Source organism: Mesocricetus auratus, unplaced genomic scaffold (assembly GCF_017639785.1).
Source record: "Mesocricetus auratus isolate SY011 unplaced genomic scaffold, BCM_Maur_2.0 Super-Scaffold_100037, whole genome shotgun sequence".
Taxonomy (NCBI): domain Eukaryota; kingdom Metazoa; phylum Chordata; class Mammalia; order Rodentia; family Cricetidae; genus Mesocricetus; species Mesocricetus auratus.
The window spans coordinates 13,515,090-13,521,282 of NW_024429215.1; the positions used below are offsets into that span (position 1 = coordinate 13,515,090).

The window sequence follows — 6,193 nt, forward strand, 5'->3', positions numbered from 1 at the left end:
AAGCATGCAGCTATTACTACACTGGAATTGTCTGATCATCTATGGATATCATTTACCAAAATTAAACACATCGTTAAAATGCCATATTTTGTATTAAAGGACACAAAACTACTCACTAGAACAATAATGGTTTCTGTAGCTCTGATCTCTGGGGATGATCTATGACACTGGACTGTGAGAATTTTTTGGACCCAGTGCTTGTGCTACACTAGGAAAATCACCATGGATCCAAAATCATGATTGCCAAACACGTGACCTCAGAAGAGCTCTATAGGATTGCATGTAATGCAGGCATTTGATTTTCAGTTTTGTCCAAAGCACAGTATAAACAATCTCTAATCCCTGTCTCGTTTTGTACATTGCAGATATCTGTAATGAGCATAGAAATGAAGCAATTTACCATTAGCTGTAGACCCAGCATAGGCAAATGGAAAGTCGAAAGATACTGGGGACTCTGGGCTTGAGCTTGAAATTCCTCGCTGTGATCATGATGGCCTGAAAGAAAGTTAAGAGTGATGTGGATCCAAGGAATACTACTCTGTCAAATCTATGAAAATTAAAATAAATTTACATGCAATGTTATTCAGAAACTGTGTCTGACCAAAATAATTCACAGTCTGTGGGACTCCTTTACAGAGAAGAACCACAAAGTTAGTCCCCATCAGGTCAGGTGTTTGTCAATCAGGAAGTCAATGTGTTTTGGGTTCTCGAGCTCCACATCACATCGCTCGTAGAGAAGTCCTCTGACATTCTTTCCTTTGGCTTCCATAAACTGGTTGTAGCCAACCACAGGGAATGTGATATTGGCCTTGAGGAGTCTAGTCTGTTCCTTAAAATCTTCATTTTCATCTGTTCATGCATTCAGTAAGTGGTAGATTTTGATGTTATGCTCTTCAATTTAATCCAAAATCCTTTATTTAGTTGCTCACATTTTTCAGTGTGTGTCAGCTTTTGCAATGACATGAATAATATTCACTTTATTGTGCATCACTTTCATAAATGCAATATCTACGGTCTTCAATCCATGTCCAAATATTTAGAAGTTGAAGCAACAACGTACCCTGTTATCAAAGACAGGCTGTCTGTTCCTTCGACTCCCATCATGTAGGTAGCATTAAAACTGCTCATCAATATAGGAGATAATTGTCTTTAAAAAATCCCTGTAAGACGGGCGTTGGTGGCACATGCCTTTAATCCAAGCACACGGGAGGCAGAGGCATGCAGATCTCTGTGAGTTTGAGGCCAGCCTGGTCTACAGAGCAAGTTCTAGGACAGCCTCCAAAGCCACAGAGAAACCCTGTCTGGAAAAAAAGGGCTGGAGAGATGGCTCAGCCGTTAAAGGCTACTCTCACAACATATATATATATATATATATATATATATAGTATGTATGTATATATATATATATATATATATACACAAATCCCTGAAGGTGATTGCATCCCCATAGGCAGGTGTGTCCTCTACTGTAACAGAAGTTTGATGCCCTGCTCTTCATTCTCAACAGTTGAAGCCTCAATTTGGGCATATCTTTCAAATTTCTCTGATACTCCTGGTTTAATTCTTTCTGGATAGCGATCAGGGATCAGTCAGGAATAAGCTGTTTATGAGAGTTGATTATCCTAGAGCAGATTCACCAACCACTATCATTCTGAAATTGAACCACTTTTTCACATATTTTCAGTGAACTTCATTGGGAAGATTTGCAAATACAACAGGCACATGAATTTCTGTATTTAAAAACTGATTTGGTTGTTTTTTGGACACCTTTCTTGATTTTTCTTTTTGACAAAATGCCAGGAACTGATCAGCAGACTACAACACAGACCTGTGTTAATTTTCTACATTTTATGCACAAAAATGTGACATTAGAAGACCCTCATTACTATTACACCACTTTTCAAAGGTAAAATTATCCTTACTTTCCCCTATGCACTAGGAAAAAAAAACATTAACTTCTTCTGGAAGCCAGAGTTAAAAGGGAAGTTGATACCATCAAGAAATGGTGATGAAAGTCTATAAGGAAACACACCATTATCTCACATGCACTGCAGCATGTCCCTGAATACTGCCTAAGTTTTTTTCAAAGGAAAGGAAGAGGAGTTGAACCCCAAAACACTATCACAATTTGTTTCAATAAAAAGGATCCAACCCACAACTTTCTGGTACAAAACTACAGCTGCAACCTTAGCAAACAGTCCCAAGAAGTACTCAAGAGTACTTGAAGACAATGTCACATATAGTTTGCTTTAGTCCTTTTAATGCTGAAGTGTCTGGGGTGAACAGTTCTTCTGTAGGCATTTTGTCTGTTCTGATATCTCTAGTGAAACAGAAAGACCAGTTCAGGGGGGACAATTATATAGCTTGAAGGAGGCTGTCTTAACTTCTGCAGGCTGGAGGGAAGAAATCAAGACTCACCTATGAAATTAGATTTCTCTGAGATGGTAAATACTACATAAGGCCTAAGGGATCATAGCAATAGACAGTGTATCTCTGTGTAGGAGGGAATTCTGTATGTATTGATATTAACACAATGATATGATAAAACCTCATTTCCCATATGTATTGATATTAACACAATGATATGATAAAACTTCATCTCCCTTGTGGTCAAAATGAGGATTAAGGCATGACACTGTCAGTTGATGGAATTAATGTCAACCCTGAAGGACACCTGATAAAGTTTAATTGTGTATGATCTGAAGAGGGACATTTTCAATACTTGTCTTTGTTCTGTTCTCCTTGGTGTTAGGACCAAAGGGACCATGGAGTAATTTTTCTTAAAAGAGTAAGAAAGTTCGCTTGCAAAATCATAAATAACAGTCTTATGATATAGTATCTTGAAAGAACAGCAAATTTTACTTTATCAATCTATTTAAAAATAGATTTTCCTCTTCTACAAAATAGGAATGTTCTGTCACAATACAGCCTATACAATTAATGAAAATGTTAGATTTATACATACATCTGAAGCATTGAAATTGAAGCCATTAATGTAATGAAAGACAACCTAATTCTTGTGTGTTTGTGTGTGTGTGTGTGTTATTTTAACAAAGCTAGTTCTTAATATGATGTGAATTGTCAACGTATTAATCATTTTAATGAATTCTGTGCTTTCAATATTTTTTAATCTATAACTTATTCATGTAAAAACGCAATGACCACCTCTCATGACCACAGTCAAATTTAGTGTCTGTATTTATTGGGTGTTATGACTGCATGTATAGTAATAGTTACACAGAGAAACATCAACTGCATTTTAGACAGAGATTTTAAGGGCGAAAGTACCAGTAGGATTGTATCTTTGTCGGCAATTGGCCAGAAGATCTAACATATGCAAGCCAGATAACAAAAACTAACCGTAGGCAGCAATGTTGGCATTTTGACTGCCCAGGTTCTAGAATATGTTGGGAACTGTGCAAGTGACTTTTCATGGAGAGGGTAGAAAAGGGGTGTTAATTTCAGGCTATACAAAACATTGCTCCGGGTAAACCAGGACACATTTCCAGGCCACCTGTTTGTGCCTGTGCGCTGCCACTGGGGCTTCCATTGAGTAGGCGTCAGGAGCCAAGGTATCCTAGCTTCCTGCTCCACCAGGGAACTAATAATAGACTGGCTGACTGTGATTTGTGTCTACTGCTGTATTTTCCAGCCAAGTGTCGGGACCCAACACACCCTAGTCTCCTGCTCTACACACAAGATGATCAGTGGGAACCAAGGCAACTTGTCTCCTGTTCCACACATGGTTCCAGGTAATCCAGGGCCCATTTCCAGGCTGCCTACTACTGCTTGGGACTGCCACTTCGGGGCATCCATTCCTGCGGCAGGAACCAAAGCACCCAAGCACCCCAGTCTCCTGCTCCACATACATGACTAAGACCATCAGGGCCTCTTTCCAGGACACACTCCTGTGCCTTGTATCTACCTCTGGGGCTCCCATCCATCCCAGTGGGATGGAAAGCATCCCAGCATCCTAATCCATTTCTACATTCTTGAATCCAGGAAGTGGAGATTTTCCAGAACATTGGACTTGCCTACATGCACCAAAAGGAAACTATGGTCCCACACCCATCATGAGAGTAAGGTGCACGTCCTTGAACCAACTGCAAGAATGGAAGGGAAGGAGGCAATATAAAACAAAAGAAAAACCGATGTGACACTGACAGAGTCCAGAGACCCTATAACACAAAGACTGGAACACCCTAACACAAAGTAACAGAAGAGAATGACAATAAAAACAATTTCATGAAAATGATAGAGGCCCTCAAAGAGGATATGAGAAAATCCCTTAAAGAGATGGAAGTAAAAACAATCCAAAAATTGCAAGAAAAAACTCAAACAGTGCAAGGGCTAAAATCACAAATACAAACAATAAAAAAGACAGTCTGAAGGAATCATGGAAATTGGAAAAACTGGGAAAAAAGTTCAGGTATTACATATGCAATCATAACCAACAGAATACATGAGATGGAAGAGAGAATCTCAGGTATTGAAGGTACACTAGGAGAATTAGACTCACCGACCAAAGAAAATTTTAAGTCCAACAAATCCCTAACATAAAATATCCAGGAAATATGGGATACCGTGAAAAGACCAAACTAAAGAATAATACTTTAGAAGGTAAAGAAACCCACCTCCAAAGGCCAGAAAAATAATTCACCAAAATAATAGAACAAAACTTTCCCATAGTAAAGGAAGACATGCCAATGAAGGTGAAAGAAGCTTACAGAACACCAAATAGAGGGGACTCCCCCAAAAAAAACCTCCTTGGCACATAATAATCAAGACCCAAAACATAGTGGATAAAGAAAGAATGTTAAGAGCAGTTAGGGAAAAGGCCAAGTTACATATAAAGGAAAACCTATCAGAATGATACCTGACTTCTCCATGGAAACTATGAAAGTAAGAAGGTCCTGGGTATATATTCTACAAGAGGGACCACTGATGCCAGCCAAGAATACTAAAACCAGCAAAGCTTTCAATAAATATCCATGGAGAAAACAAGGTATTTCATGACAAAACCAGATTTAAAAAGTGCATTTCCATTCTCCAACTAGTCATATGTGCTATGCAATTTCTGTTAAAAAACTTTTCAAGTATTACATCAAATCACAATAATATAATCAGTTCATCCTACCCTGATAAGTCTCAGCTTTATAATTATTCACTTCATTTTTGTCCTGATTTTACCCCTTCTTCAGCCCTTCATTACTCAGGCTTAAGCTCTTGCTTAGAGGGATACAACCTCTCCAGAATGTGGATTTTTTTTCTGGTCAGGCCATTCCTTCTGCTGGAACTGAGAGCCAAAGCAAGGGGCCTCCTGACCATGCCCACAAATGTGGAACTCTTGATGTCCCTTCTCAATAACAGTACAAGGAGGGTTAGGGCAGTCTTAGTAGGTACAGGAATTCTCTTCCTCTTGATCCATATTACCCTTGCCATATAGTACCAGGTCCCATGTTGGAAAGGCAATTCTTTTATGTGGTTCTTGGGAAGAGAATGGATAGCCAACCATGTTAAAGTATGCTCTATTTGTTTGCTGGAGCTCTCTTCAGGTTTGGGTCACCAGCCCTATGGTACAAACAGCAAGTTGTTCAGAAGACTGTCCACTGTCACTGCATTGAGATGTACCATCTGAAACTGGGAAGCCATAACACCCCTGTGTGGTTCCCATAGCAGCTTATGCATTATCTTGCCAGAGCCCATACTAGGTTTTTCTTGAAGGCATATGAAAACATTTTAGGGCCCGTCCATCATCTTCTACTTCCATTCATTCATCAAAGGAGTAGCTCTCCACCTCTGTTTTGTGTTGGTCATCTGTCATTTTGAAATTGGTTTTCTGAACCACCCAGCTGAGCTGTATGAGTCTAACTTAATGTTCCTCATGGCCAGGACTGTCTTCTAGAGAAGCTTAGCCCTCCCCTGCCTCTTGCTGCATCCTACAAGGCCTTGCTATAGCAAGTCCAAGTTTCATGGGGTCAACCAGGCTGGTGTCTGGCTAGGCATACTGCAGGCAAATGATACTTAGCTAGGCTTGTGGCACTGCTGCTGCCTCATGACAATGATAATGGATTGAGCTTCTTTCACCAATCAATTGTCCAAATAATGACATAAAACTACTCCTTAACTGTATACTGTGTGATGCCATAGTAGCAAGTGCTGACCTTAAAAGCTGTGTCTGTCCTGTGCTAAA

The 6,193-nt window shown here is 39.5% G+C and overlaps 2 pseudogenes; both read right to left on the reverse strand.

The window, feature by feature from the left end:
* Positions 1 to 661: 661 nt before the first annotated feature.
* Positions 662 to 3,816, reverse strand: LOC101839898 (annotated as a pseudogene).
* Positions 3,817 to 5,208: 1,392 nt separating this feature from the next.
* Positions 5,209 to 5,791, reverse strand: LOC101839363 (annotated as a pseudogene).
* Between the last annotated feature and the right edge of the window lie 402 nt (positions 5,792 to 6,193).